This window comes from Salmo trutta, chromosome 14, assembly GCF_901001165.1.
Source record: "Salmo trutta chromosome 14, fSalTru1.1, whole genome shotgun sequence".
NCBI lineage: Eukaryota > Metazoa > Chordata > Actinopteri > Salmoniformes > Salmonidae > Salmo > Salmo trutta.
The window spans coordinates 79,173,567-79,189,382 of record NC_042970.1 but is presented as its reverse complement, the minus strand read 5'-3'; the positions used below and the strand labels follow the sequence as shown (position 1 = coordinate 79,189,382).

At 41.6% G+C, this 15,816-nt stretch overlaps 1 protein-coding gene across 6 annotated transcripts in view; it reads right to left on the bottom strand.

The window, feature by feature from the left end:
- Nucleotides 1–13,015, bottom strand: part of LOC115147518 (CREB3 regulatory factor) — a 35,806-nt gene extending 22,791 nt beyond the window's left edge. Inside the window, exon 1 of one of the 6 annotated variants that reach the window (XM_029689756.1) lies at nt 12,904–13,015. The gene's annotated coding sequence lies outside the window, so the exon portion shown is untranslated. The other 5 variants (XM_029689752.1, XM_029689754.1, XM_029689753.1 and 2 more) reach the window with 5 other exon arrangements.
- Between the last annotated feature and the right edge of the window lie 2,801 nt (nt 13,016–15,816).

Below are 15,816 nucleotides of genomic sequence, written 5' to 3'. Positions count from 1 at the left end.
AAATTGATTAATCGTTTTTTTTTTGCTCTTCAATCTGCACACTATACCCCATAACGACAAAGCAAAATAGGTTTTTAGACATTTTAGCAAATGTATAAAAAGTAATAAAACGGAAATATGACATTTATAAGTATTCAGACCCTTTACTCAGTACTTTGTTGAAGCACCTTTGGCAGCGATTACAGCCTTGAGTCTTCTTGGGTATGCCGCTACAAGCTTCGCACACCTGTATTTGGGGATTTTCTCCCATTCTTCTCTGCAGCTCCTCTCAAGCGCTGTCAGGTTAGAAGAGGAGCGTCGCTGCACAGCTATTTTCAGGTCTCTCCAGAGATGTTAGAACGGGTTCAAGTCCTTGTTCCTGCTGGGCCCTTCAAGGACACGCCGGCGTTGTCTTGGCTGTGTGCTTAGGTTCGTTGTCTTGTTGGAAGGTGAACCTTGGCCCCAGTCTGAGGTCCTGAGTACTCTGGAGCAGGTTTTCATTAAGAATCTCTCTGTACTGTGCTCCGTTAATCTTTCCCTCGATCCTGACATGTCTCCCAGTCCCTGCCTCTGAAAAACATCCCCACAGCATGATGTTGCCACCACCATGCTTCACCGTAGGGATGGTGCCGGGTTTCCTTCAGATGTGACGCGTTGCATTCAGGCCAAAGAGTTCAATCTTGGATTCATCAGACCAGAGAATCTTGTTTCTCATGGTCTGAGTGTCTTCAGGTGCCTTTAGGCAAACTCCAAGCAGGCTGTCATGTTCCTTTTACTGAGGAGTGGCTTCTGTCTGGCCACTCTACAATAAAGGCCTGATTGAGAGAGATGGTTGTCCTTCTGGAAGGTTCTCGCATCTCCACAGAGGAACTCTGTCAGAGTGACCATCGGGTTCTTGGTCACCTCCCTGACCAAGGCCCTTCTCCCCCGATTGCTCAGTTTGGCCGGGTGGCCAGCTCTAGGAAGAGTCTTGGTGGTTCCAAACTTCTTCCATTTAAGAATGATGGAGGCCACTGTGTTCTTGGGGACCTTCAATGTTGCAGAAATGCTTTGGTACCCTTTCCCAGATCTGTGCCTCGACACATTCTTGTCTCTGAGCTCTATGGATAATTCCTTTGACCTCATGGCTTTGTTTTTCCTCTGACATGCACTGTCAACTATGGGACCTTATATAGACAGGTGTGAGCCTTTACAAATCATGTCCAAGCAATTGAATTTACCACAGGTGGACTCCAATCAAGTTGTAGAAACATCTCAAAAATGATTAACGGAAACAGGATGCACCTGAGCTCAATTTCGAGTATGATAGCAAAGGGTCTGAATACTTACTTAAATAAGGTATTTCTGTTTTTCTTTTTTTTAATACATTTGTGAAAAATGATAAAAACCAGTTTTTTGCTTTGTCATTATGGGGTATTGTGTGTAGTTTGAAGAGGAATTTGTTATATTTAATCCATTTTAGAATCTTGCAGACACCTGATTGGATTTTACACATATTACAAAGTGATTTCAGATCAGACCAGAAGAAGGAGAGGAGACAGGGTGAAGACTATTGAGACCCACCCATAGAGCTTATGTCCTTAGGTGACTCCTTTCAACGCTCACACAGCACTCCAAATATAGATAGATACAATGCAATGTAAAGAGCACAGCCATATATACAGTCCCAGTCAAAAGTTTGGACACACCTACTCATTTATAGGTTTTTCTTTATTTTTACTATTTTCCACATTGTAGAATAATAGTGAATACATCAAAACTGTATATACAGAAGACAGCCCTATTTAGTAAAATACCAAGTCCATATTATAGTAAGAACAGCTCAAATAAGCAAAGAGAAACTGCAGTCCATCATTACTTCAAGACATGAAGGTCAATCAATAATTTATCTTTGCTTAAGGACTTTACCTAAATAGAGCTATCTTCTGTATACCCCCCTACCTTGTCACAACACAACTGATTGGCTCAAACGCATTAAGAAGAAAAAACCTTTTACAAATGAACTTTTATCAAGGCACACCCGTTAATTGAAATGCATTCCAGGTGACTACCTCATGTAGCTGGTTGAGAGAATGCCAAGAGTGTGCAAAGCTGTCATCAAGGCAAAGGGTGGCTACTTGAAGAATCTCAAATATAAAATATATTTTGATTTGTTTAACACTTTTTTTGGTTACTACATGATTCCATGTGTGTTATTTCATAGTTTTGATGTCGTCACTATTATTCTACAATGTAGAAAATAGTAAAAATATAGAAAAACCCTAGAATGAGTAGGTGTGTCCAAACTTCTGACTGGTACATACATGTTAATATATGGCCCTGGTATAGAGGAGAGGGAGGCATTTTAGATATTTTATGACTATTGAGATCCACCCATAGAGTGTGGCTATGTGATCATAGGTGACCCATAAAGTTTTATACAGCATTCCTGATGTAGATAAGATTTCTAGGGATCCACCCATAAGGCTGTCCCACAGTGCTCCACTAACAACAGATAACATGGAATGTATAAAACAAAAGAATGGAACGTATAGAAGGAATGTATAGAATGGAATGTATAGACATACGCACCAGGGTTTCTGTTAGCCGGTAATAGCTGGCTTTTGGACAATAAAAAACTGAAAACCCGATAAATTTAAATTGCCGCCGACCAATTTTTGGGGCGAAAAAAAAAAATCCTATTGCAAAATAATGTTTTTTTGACAAATCATTAATGGAAAATACCAGTTGATGGAAGTACATTTGACAGGTCATGCTTATCGGTCTATAGGTTAATTTGCATCATTTAGTGGAATTAAATTGCCGCTTTTTATCACACGCGCACAGCAAACAGATACAGAACCTAGCTTGAGCAGAAAATCTGTGAGACAGCACGAGAGCTGCTGCTACAGCTCCTCGAACAGCGTGTTGCTGCTGGAGTGAAACATGCTTTTATAAGCCCAATCATTGCGCAACTATTCTAAATACAATTGTGTGTTAAAAACAGTTTTGATGACCACAATTAAAAAGAGCTACTATTTGTATTTCTCAACTGGTAATTAAAGCACATTTCCCATTCACCATTCCAGTGCATAGGAAACAGTAGGCAGGCTTCAGCGTGTCACCCACCACTTTGCAATGAGTTGGAGGTAACATGCATTTTGAAAACATATACTTAATTGTTTGAAACCTGAAAGCTTTACTTCATATTATGAGGCATGTCTTACCTTGCTTCAAAGTAGCCTAGTCAAAATCCCACCATACAAAAGCGGAGGCAGTTATTTTATAAAGACTTCCATATTGCCCTTTATCAACAAGCTAAACGTTCTGATCTGTTGCATCAGCCTCATTGCTTTTTTAAGTTTTCTTTTGATGTAGCCTGGTCCTACTGGTTGTATGAATTTGGGATCTATCTTCCCACAGCTGTCCCACAGTCTGTTTGGTATAGGCTATTTCTTTTTCCACAAGCTGACCAATAGAATAGGTTTCTACTATGGGGGATAGTACATTGACAAGCTAGTGATTTTGATGTTTGTTACTCGTCTTGTTGGTTGAGGGAAAGTAAATGTGGACAGTTATTCTAACATCTTCAAAGTGTGCATCAGAATTCGGTAAGAAGGATGAGCGTCATTGCATCCTCAAGTTTGATGTTCTGTTAGGATGAATTACCATAATCTGAATGTGATTTCTGTCATTCTGAGCACCGTGGGTGGACACCCTGATCAGGTTACGCACCCAATGCAGATGGGCCCGGTACATTTCTCAAATGTCCGGTAAATTAAAATGCTGCCGGTCAAAAGCCCGGCACCACATTTTACTAATGGAAACCCTGACACACACACACACACACACACACACACACTAGAGGTAGACCGATTAATCGGCATGGCCGATTAATTAGGGCCGATTTCAAGTTTTCATAACAATCGCTAATCTGCATTTTTGGACACCGATTATGGCCGATTACATTGCATTCCACGAGGAAAATGCGTGGCAGGCTGACCACCTGTTACGCGAGTGCAGCAAGGAGCCAAGGTAAGTTGCTAGCTAGCATTAAACTTATCTTATAAAAAACAATCAATCTTAACATAATCACTAGTTAACTACACATGGTTGATGATATTACTAGTTTATCTAGCGTGTCCTGCATTGCATATAATCGATGCGGTGCCTGTTAATTTCTCATCGAATCGCAGCCTACTTCGACAAACGGGTGATGATTTAACAAGCGCATTTGTGAAAAAAGCACTGTCGTTGCACCAATGTGCCTAACCATAAACATCAATGCCTTTCTTTAAAATCAATACACAAGTATATATTTTTTAAACCTGCATATTTAGTTAATATTGCCTGCTAACATGAATTTCTTATAACTAGGGAAATTGTGTCACTTCTCTTGCGTTCTGTGCAAGCTGTCAGGGTATATGCAGCAGTTTGGGCCACCTGGCTCATTGCGAACTGTGTGAAGTCCATTTATTCCTAACAAAGGCCGTAATTAATTATGACATAACATTGAAGGTTGTACAAAGTAACAGCAATATTTAGACTTAGGGATGCCATCCGTTAGATAAAATACGGAACGTTTCCGTATTTCACTGAAAGAATAAACGTTTTGTTTTCGAAATGATAGTTTCCGGATTCGACCATTTTAATGACCAAAGGCTCGTATTTCTGTGTGTTATTATGCTATAATTAAGTCTATGATTTGATAGAGCAGTCTGACTGAGCGATGGTAGGCACCAGCAGGCTCGTAAGCATTCATTCAAACAGCACTTTCGTGCGTTTGCCAGCAGCTCTTCGCAATGCTTCAAGCATTGTGCTGTTTATGACTTCAAACCTATCAACTCCCGAGGTTAGGCTGGTGTAACCAATGTGAAATGGCTAGCTAGTTAGCGGGGTGCGCGCTAATAGCTTTTCAAACGTCACTCGCTCTGAGACTTGGAGTAGTTGTTCCCCTTCCTCTGCATGGGTAACGCTGCTTCGAGGGTGGCTGTTGTCGATGTGTTCCTGGTTCGAGCCCAGGTAGGAGCGAGGAGAGGGACGGAAGCTATACTGTTACACTGGCAATACTAAAGTGCCTATAAGAACATCCAATAGTCAAAGGTATATGAAATACAAATCGTATAGAGAGAAATAGTCCTATAATTCCTATAATAACTACAACCTAAAACTTCTTACCTGGGAATATTGAAGACTCATGTTAAAAGGAACCACCAGCTTTCACATGTTCTCATGTTCTGAGCAAGGAACTTAAACATTAGCTTTCTTACATGGCACATATTGCACTTTTACTTTCTTCTCCAACACTTTGTTTTTGCATTATTTAAACCAAACTGAACATGTTTCATTATTTATTTGAGGCTAAATTGATTTTATTGATGTATTATATTAAGTTAAAATAAGTGTTCATTCAGTATTGTTGTAATTGTCATTATCACCCCCAAAAAATGTGTATTTTTTCCCCAAATTAAATCGTCCGATTAATCGGTATAGGCTTTTTTGGCCCTCCAATAATTGGTATCGGCGTTGAAAAATCATAATCGGTCGACCACTAACACACACACACACACACACACACACACACACACGATAATCCGAGGTGTTAGAGATATAGCAGCGATAAGAACAGATCAAGGATCAGTCCACCCTGACATCAACACAGGTCACCACTGACCTTAGAACTGTTCTTAAGGAACAACAACAACATCATGCTACGCTGCTGAGCTGACCTAAGGCAAACAGGAATGAGGAAACAAAGTGTGTCTGTGTGTGTGTGTGTGTGTGTGTGTCTGCGTGTGTGTAGAAACTAAGACAGGCTATAGCTGTGGAAGATTCTGATCATATACGTTATGTAGCCATTAGCCAATCCAGAGTCACCAAACTCGTTTCACCTCCCCGTGACCCCTGTACTATTGACACGATGTGTCACTCTACCTATGCTGCTTTGTTTCATGTGGTGTCTCCATTTAGCCTGCTGTCACTGTACCTATGCTGCCTACTGTTAGGATGCATCCCAAATACACCCAATTCCCTATTTAGTGCCCTATTTCTACGGAGCAATTTCAGTGCCAAAAGAAACTGTATTTGAATTCAACACATTTGAATTTGCATTTAGATATTGTAGTTGAATTCGATATTATTTCATTTGGAATGCACAAATTGAATCATTGAATTAATACATTTAACTCGTATTTAATGATTTGAAACTGGAATGTATGAATATTGCATTCAACTTAAAAATTATATTTCTATGTATTTGAATATTCAAATGCAATATGTATATATTCCGTTTCAATATGGTAGATATTGCATTGGTTGTCTGTGTATCAAGTCTACGAACTATAAATTCAGTATTATCCATTCAACTTCTTAGACACATTCAGATTCCGTTTTCAAATTCACTTCTCTAAATTCACATTCAGATTCCGTTTTCAAATTCACTTCTCTAAATTCACATTCAGATTCCGTTTTCAAATTCACTTCTCTAAATTCACATTCAGATTCCGTTTTCAAATTCACTTCTCTAAATTCACATTCAGATTCCGTTTTCAAATTCACTTCTCTAAATTCACATTCAGATTCCGTTTTCAAATTCACTTCTCTAAATTCACATTCAGATTCCGTTTTCAAATTCACTTCTCTAAATTCACATTCAGATTCCGTTTTCAAATTCACTTCTCTAAATTCAGATTCAAAAACAGAGAGTACTGTGCCAGCCAGGAAAGGTAGAGGAGAACAGATAGAATCAAACGCTCTCTGTGGTAAACAGAGGTAGTGGTACAGACAGAGGGGTTTCTGGCTGTTTTCTGAAGCCAATGTGGCATGTTGAACGCATGTTCTTCCTATGAATTTCACTCTAGAGTTTGAACGGTTTGGGCTATAAGCTATTATGACCCCATTCCTGAAAGCTAAGACTCCCTGGAACATGTATTCGTCTTCTGTTCCCTTCTGTGGCGATCACAGGCCGCGCAGGATACGTTAGCAGGGCGTGTGGGCCCCATAAGAATATAATTGAATAGCCTTGTCTTGGTTCTTCTAAGGACAGCTTTTCCACTTCCTATTCTTGTGACAGACTGGGTGCGAACCGGGTCTACTGCATGTCACAAGACTGTGTTATCCCACTTAGCTAAAGCCCACAGGGATGTGTTCAATTCGTGAATTCAAAAATATTCTAGTCAAATGCAATTAACTGATAGAAATTCTAAATGATGGAATTCAAATTAAACTTCTGTTGGCACTGAAATCTCTCCATATATGGACCCTGGTCAAAAGTAGTGCACTATATAGGGAATAGGGTGCCATTGCTATAGTAGCCTGGATATTAAAACAATGCATGTATTTTGTCTAGCTGCCTACTAGGCTTCACGGGGTAACTAACTGCATGTACTGTAGCCTACTAATGTTATACAGTATCATAGATTAGTGGATCTCAAAAGATCTCCTCAGGGACCCCCAAGCACCTTCCAAGTATTTGATCTATTCCAGAGCTAGCATACCCGATTCAACTCATCAACTAATCATCAGACCGTCGACTAGGTGAATCAGGGGAGCGAGTTCAGGGCTACAACAGAAGGGTGAAACGTCTGAGGCTCCGTGAGGAGAGGTTGGAGAACTACTGCCCTAGATATAAAAAAAGTGTAGTGTGGTTCCTGCCTAATACTAATCCTAATCCTAATCCGAACTGTAAACTGCTCTGGATATGAGCTCACACTAAATGACTAAAATGTCCAATTGAATGCCTACGCTGCAATGCATAACTGCCTACAGCCTACCATAGTAGTCTGAATATAAAAACAACAATCTATCAATCATTTATTGAGTGTTGATATAACTTAGACCGAGTCCAAAGGCCACTGGTGCCAGCCAACCAGGTCATAAGCACAGCCTTACTGAGACATTCCAGCTTGGACACTGGGACTATGTCTTAAATAGCACCCTATTACCTATACATTCGACCGGGGCCCATAGGGAATAGGGTGCCATTTGGGACGCACCCGGAGGCTCCGATAGGGACAGCTCTAGGATCAGTTCAGCATCTAACTATAAACCCTCCTTAGGGACACACCTAGGATCAGGTGTAACCCCCTAATGGTTAAAGTAAGGATTGGGGGAGGGGAAGCTGATCCTAGATCGGTACCTTGGGGAAAACTTCACCCCAGAGCCCTAATGAGGGTCGATGAGAGATGGGAAACTTAAAACTGACCTTAGATCAGTGTCATTGGGTCAATTTATCCTATTCCTGAAACAAGGCTCCGGGTAGACAATGCTCCTTAGGGACAGATATAGGATCAGTTTACCTTCCCCCAAGACCCTAACCTTCAACATGAAGAGGGAACTAATAACTGACAATAGATCAGTCTCTACAGAGGCTACTTAAACCTATATCCGTAAAACAACAGCAGTACATGAAATGACCAGAAGGACACTCTAATGACCCAGTCAAATGTGACCCGTTTCAGAAAGCTAGCCGTATGTCGCATGACACTACTTCACAGGAGAGGTATTTGAAGGTCTTTTTTAAAATTTGGATCAAAAAGCGTTTTTGGCAGAAATGCCTTCTGGAACATTTCATGTGCCTTAATAACAAATGTGTATTCCATTGGTAAATACGAGTAAAATTGTTAAATGAAGAGCCTAGTTGGTTTACCCACGGAAAAAGTCAGGAACCTTCCCGCTAGCCATGATTGGCTGAGATAATGGATGGGCTGGACATGCCGGGAGATGAGTTTGGATTGGTCTGCCATGTAGCATGCTTCTGTTTATAACGTGAGCTGCTCAGTATGTGTTGATAATCCTTTGTACTGCAGCTTTTTTGAAAGATATAACGTTACCTATCGAGAACTAGAAAAGTTTTGCTACTTTTCTCAACAAAATTGATGCACTGAATTTAGCAGGCGCTATCGACAGATCAGTTGGAAAACGTTGCGATGGGATACTTTCTGCACATGCCACGGTCAGTGTGAACCGAGTGACTTGACACAATGCTGGCAAAACAAGATGTAGCTACAAACAAAACGGTGTTAAATGGTTTCAGTCTGCCGTAAAGCATTCATCCATGTATATGGGTAAGAGTCTAGCTACATTTTCAGATATTATACGTTTCTAATTTAATCAGAAAGTAATTTTCATTGCAAGTTAAAGCATACTATTGGCTAGCTAGCGAACGTTAGCTTGCTGGCTCGCTAGCTAATGTTACGTGTATGATTTGTGTAGTAATATTATTAGAATCAGAAATCCATTTTCATTGCTAGTTATAGCCTAATGTTAGCTAGCTAGCTAACATTGAACCTAGTTGGTTAGCTTTAGCTACCTGCAGATTCATACTACAGCTATGACAATCAGTTTGTATTGGTGGTAGTAGTATGAGTTGGGATTATACTGGTTCATTGTTTAGCTAGCTAGCTACATGTCTAAACAAAAGTTAGCCAGGTGTGTCTGGGGGTGATTACGGTCATCTATTGTATTTCATGGACATGTGTACATGTGTAGATAATAGTGACTCATCCACTTAGCTAGGTGTGGCTGGGGGGGGGGGGGGGGGGTGGTTATAGCATTTCTTTCACATGACTCATCAATTTAAACAAGTGTGACTGGGTAATAATTATAAAATATTTTTTATCTGGCCACTTTCTGTTTTTGATATTGCTACTATGCAAATACGCAAGTAACCATTTCACTGTACCGTTTACACATTTTGTATCCTGTGCAACTTAGATTTGATTTGATATAGAGTGTGTTTACCAGAGAAGGTAATGTGAAGAACATGGACCTGCACTAAAGTCTGATTAGGATATAGGACAAGATAAAGTGTATTTTTACCTGCTGTTTTTCCTTATTGTAGGCTACTACTTTTACCACTTTTAGTCTTGAAATCTGTGGTTGTTTACTACACTACTCACTCTGTTTAGCACATGGCCTCACATGTGAATCATTAAAGAGATGGGTGGGGCTAAGGCTTAAGAGGGTGTGAACAATGCTGAATGGGTGTAGACAAAGAAGACCTCTCCAGTAGGTGTACTAAAACATTCAAGAGCCATTTTCTCAAAAGTGGGGTTAGAAGTTTATCAACTTCCATTGTTCCACAACTGCAGTGTATGATATACCATCTTCTAACTCTGAGTCTCTACTTGTATCCAATGTAAAAAAAAAACACATTTCAAATGTTGCTACATAAGCCCGAATCCAGGTGGTAGGTCACAAATGAGGACAACACCAGGGCCTGTATTCATAAAGCGTCTCAGAGTAGGAGTGCTGATTTAGGATCAGTTTAGGCTTCGAGACCATATTGAATAAGATACCCCAGTAGGCTACTACAAATAAATCACACTGTATAGAGATCAGGTAAGGTTATTATCAAGGTTCCCATCTCCTTGAAACTATTAAAAGGTTATTGGCCCTGGTCAAAAGATGTGCACTACATAGGGAATAGGATGCCATGTGGGACGCAAACCCAGCAGGACAAGACCAGCAGGCTATATGCTACAAAATAACAGACAGCTTAGGGCAGTGGTTTTCAAACCAATCGTCTGGAACCCCAGACGTTTTACAACGTTGTTGTAGCCCTGAACTAGCTCACCTAATTCACCTAATTAAGGACTTGATTATTAGTTGATAAGTTATTATCAAGGTTCCCAGCCATCCCCTTTATTAATATATAGTCTATATACCTGTATATATACCTGTATATGAGACAATTCCCCAAAGTAAACAACATATCTTATTGTGTGTGTGGCTCCAGACCGGAGTCCGGTCTCCGCTCAGGAAATACCCGATCCGTGTGGTTGGTGAATGGTGGACTAGTCTACACCCGACCTTGGCCGACCCGGAACAGAATATAGGCTACACCATATCACTAGAGCAACAACATATACGACCTTGGTGTGATTTTACACATATTTAATGTCTCGGAGGCCTGGAGAATAATATAGGTCAAAAGGCAGTGTGACATATTGGAACAAGCCACATAGCCTATACGCTGGAGGCCTACAATAATTGGACCACACACATAGCCAATACACTTCCGACAAAAGCTCTATATAGCCTACCATTAGTAGTCCTACTAATAACACAATACTGTTTACATGCCACTCTTAGGTTGCATAACACGTTATATAGACTAAACAAAAAGTGTGAATAATAAGTAGGTTAGACATTTACGCATTTAATAAAAGTGTCAAAAAAGTGCACCTGCTAGTCGGGACAGAGAGAGACGAGCAGTCCAGACAGCTCGTGATGTCAGCGTGGAACCGATCGACTCGCGTGCACCGAGTAGCCTGCACTGCCACGAGAGGAGACCGGAGGCCAGCCCGATCAGAGAGACTGTCTGGAAAGCCAATTTTCCAAATTGGGTCCGACGCACGCACTGTCTATTCGTCTGGGGAAATAATTTAATTTATAATGTTCTTTTCCCATCTTAACGAATATTACTGGAAGACTTTTGATGAAACGGTGGTGTATTTTAGGACTAACTGATGCCCAGCTTTCGTCCCCTCTCTTTCTCTTCCCTTATTTATTTACTCCTGAATGAAAGAGAAACAAACTAACCTATTTCGTTCTCATCCGCGCTTGTTTTGCGTGCCCATCCGAATCAGTTTCCTCATCACCTCACCCTAACGATAAACCCCATCATAACAACCCACAACATGTGAACTTGGGGCAGCGTCTTGGTCTCACAGTGGTCTGGTCTGACTGCACCACTGGATGATCACTGCACAACAACAAAGATAAAGAACCGTCTAGAGAGAGGAGGGTGCTATGGCAGACAGCAGGGTCCCGCATGGCATGAGACCGAGCGAGGGAGAACACACGACCCTCAAAACCCGATGGCTGCGCTCAAGCAAGGCATCTCACATCGCCAATAATGTTTTCATTTGTTTAAAATGGTAATAACATCTCTAAAATACCGGGCGAATATGATAAAACTCGATTTGACAGACAACGATAATCCCCAAATTATCGCGCACCGCACACCACCCCAAAATATAAATTTGGGGCGCAGCTGGCACCATGCAACGCCGGATGTCCATTATTAATTTTTAATACGGCACGAAAGCGTGTGGAGTGGCTTCGCACGCCACAATGAGCCTACATTACAGTCTACATTCTTTATAGCCCTGACCTAAAAAAAAACGAATATGTTGCGAGTAAAATATTTCGATATAAAAGAAGTTACCTCGTTTCCCCTTTTGTAATTTGCTACACCTGACTGTGTAGGCTACAGTCGCCTAACCGACTCGAATGTGACCGACAGTGACAGTAGCCTAACCGACTCGAATGTGACAGTAGCCTAACCGACTGGAATGTGTACAGTAACAGCCAGTGACAATAGCCTACGGCCAAAGTTGAAAGGGTTTTAAGGAGATCGAAAAGCAGGCACCGCTCTCAAGATGCAGTTGAACCCTCCTCCCTAAATATACTTTGTATCGGTCCTACTAAAAATCATCTAACAAAATAACAGCGCAAATACTTAGCCGAAATACGAGGTAAGTCCAAGAGGGGATAACTACCAACTTCAGTAAATTACAAAGCTTATGTGAGGTGACTAGCTACATAGCTATACCTTATTAGGTTTCGTCCGTGTCCCCTTGAAAGAATCCTCTCCAGACAAGTAGGCTACAAGGTTACCAACCCACACCAGTCTAAAATGTCTGCCTTAACCACTCCAAAGATCATTACGCACATACAAGTGTGATAACACGGCGAAAGTCATAATACAGCAAACACATCATTTATCCTCACATAAAGGAAGTTAGTTTTAAACAGCTGGTGTCGAGCTAGTCCATAGTTGATCAAACGGGGACATCAAGGCTGTACAGGATAATGTCTGATCCAAAACAGAACACATTTCGAAATGAGACCAGACACAATGAATACATTTTCAATTATTGCCTCCATCATGCCTAGATAAACCTAATTCTATTTTATAGAAGCTCGTAAATAACTTACACCTCTCCACGGAGCTGTCTAACCCCCTTACGCATCACATGGTGTCGCCCGTATGACTCACAATTAAAAAAGAGCAAACTGGTAGCCTAGTCTACTTTCAATTTTTCGGCGGAATGATAACACTTTAGTTTCTCATCCGCATTTTGGAGGGGAGGGGAGGCGTGAACATTGTTCCGAGGATGTTATATGTTTTGTTATTGTGCATACATGTTAATGGTAGGATGGAATACACACTCGGTTACATTTGACATGGCCTCCTCTTAAAAGCGAAAGGACCGACACACGCTCGCTCGGCTCGCAGAGCAACTGAGGAAAACTCCTGATGCAAAATGGAAACTGTGTCAACGGGTAAACACAGGATCTCGGTGCACGAGGGCATACGAGTTTATGGCAGCGCTCAATTCTAGTGGTCGAGTTCGTTTTGCAAGGCCCGGTGCCCCGGTTTGCAGGATTTTGCTTATTTTAGACCACTCTCTTGGTCCTTAAGTGACGTCTTCATTCACCCGGGTCAACGGACCATGCAAAACGAACCCGCCTAGTGAAAACGGATATGGCTGGCGGAACGTCAGAGCTGGGGCGGGTTCATGTGAACCATCTTTAGGACACGGTGAAGAATGAGGGCCTGAACCCGGTGAACCGCACGACTACTTACTGTACCGGGGGCTCTAGCCTGCTTCCTGCCGCGCCGCGCTATAGACAGATAATTACATTAAATCCGAGAATATAGGTCAGATTCCTATTAAAATGCCATGGAAAAAGTGTCTAGCCTAGCTAGCCTACTCTGCTACATGCAGACCAATATCACAATGATAAGGAGCCTAGGCCTACAGACAGTAATATGTTCCTTTTCTATTTTAAATCTTAATGTTACATAAAAGTAGGTAGCCAGTTGCCTGTGTGCAGAACGTCAATTTACATTACCATGAATAATACAACAGCTTAGTGCGTGTGTATGTGTGTGTGTGTGTGTGTGTGAGAGAGTACTGTATGTTCGCGTTATTTTTCATTAATTATAGAACAGTTTAGTGCGGTGTGAGTGAGAGAGCGAGACCGACAGCGAGTGTGCATTGGTTTGTGTGTGTGTGTGAGAGAGAGAGAGGGTGTGTACTTGTGTGTATGTGAGCGACACAGTGAGAGAGAGTGTGCACGTTGAGGCGCGCCTGTGTGTGCTATACGCACACTATGTCCTCTCCCAGGCGGCAGTAGATATAGGCCACAGCATATAACACATTCCATATGCAATGGAGAGAAAGATCACTGAACAAGCCTGTCAGAACCATAGATATTCTAGAGTGTGTAGGTCTGTGTTCTGATTCTATCTCTATGGCCAGAACTGTGGAACATGGTAACTATGGGACACCAAGGCCATGTAATTCTGTTGAAAACAATAGTCATAGCCCAGGTGGATCATTGTTAAAAATGAGACAAAGAGGTTTAGACTATCGAAAGTGTCTGTGTGTCTGTGTGTTTGTGTGTTTGAGATTGTTGAAGGCCAAATAGGACTTTCCTCCACTGTCTACAGTTCATCACATATAGTCCTGTATCTTCTTCAGTCATCATTATCTGTAGGGTGCCATTTGGGATACAGCGATTTTCCGTCACCTTCACAGTAGCAGGCCCAAAATGTTGGGTAGTCACAGCTGTCTGATCCTAGATGATGAATGATGTCTGTAATTTTATGTAACCCTGTAATCCCTAATCCGCTGGTTGCACAAATGGCTCAATAGTTTTTTTCCCTCTATAGCCGTAAGGCTAGAGGTTTCCTTTAGCTATAGCCTTAACGCCCATTTTAACTGTCTAAACATACATTTAAACTCCATTCTAACTGTGTAAATGCCAACTTTAACTGTACAAACGTCCATTTTAACTGTAAACGTCCCTTTAAACGCCATTCTAACTGTGTAAATGAATGGTAAAGAACAGTGCTCATAATATCAGGTGTGTGTGTGTGTGTGTACGATAGAGACAAGTGTCAGGTGCAGGCTGAGGAGGATTCAGAAGGAGACAGGACACAGTGTAGCAGACATTGAAATAGGGTTTTTACTAAAGGATTCACATGGACAATGTCACTGTATACACCTACACATTAGATCACACTTACACAAGGCCTGAGTCAGACAAGTCTTTTTCCAGTGTCAAAAACACACACATCTATACGCTCAATGTTTCCATGGTGACCACAATGAACAAGCTGTTGTGCACGTTGCAACCTAGTGTTCGTAATAATGGACCTCGGCTTCCACATATCTACATAGCTGGAATACATAGAACAGCTTTCTCTCATGTAAACGGATCTATTCATGTCAGCCCTGGGCTGAATCATGTCTACTTCAGGCGGTGTCCTAAATTACCCCCTATTCCCTACATAGTGCACTACTTTTGACCAGAGCCCAATGGGGCCCTGATTAAAAGGAGTGCGCTATAGAGAATAGGCAATAGGTTGCCATTTGGGACGTAGCCTTGATCTATCACTTTTGATCCCTCTGTAAACCGCCACCACAACTATCAACAAGGCTTAAAGGAAAACACAATATCATTTGGTCTTTCTCAAAAGTAGCTGTATATTGATGTATCTTTCTTGACTTTTTGGCTGAGCTGAGGAACAAGCTGTCTCAGAGATAGGAGGCCCTAGCCTGGTCCCAGATGTGTTTGTGCAATCTTGCCAACTACATTGGTGTGATTGTCAAGCCAAACATGTTTAGTATGACAGTGAATGACAAGGAGTTGGCATGATGGCACCAACAAGACTGGCATGATGGCTAAGATGGCTTCTCTCTGGGTGGGGGTGGAGGGAGGGCAGGGAAGGTTGTTGTGGCTGGCTGGAGCTGGGGTGCCTTCCTACAGAAAGCATCACACATCGTTTACACAAGAAGGAGCAGAGGTTGATAGCAAGCACTTGCAGGGTTTGGGGTC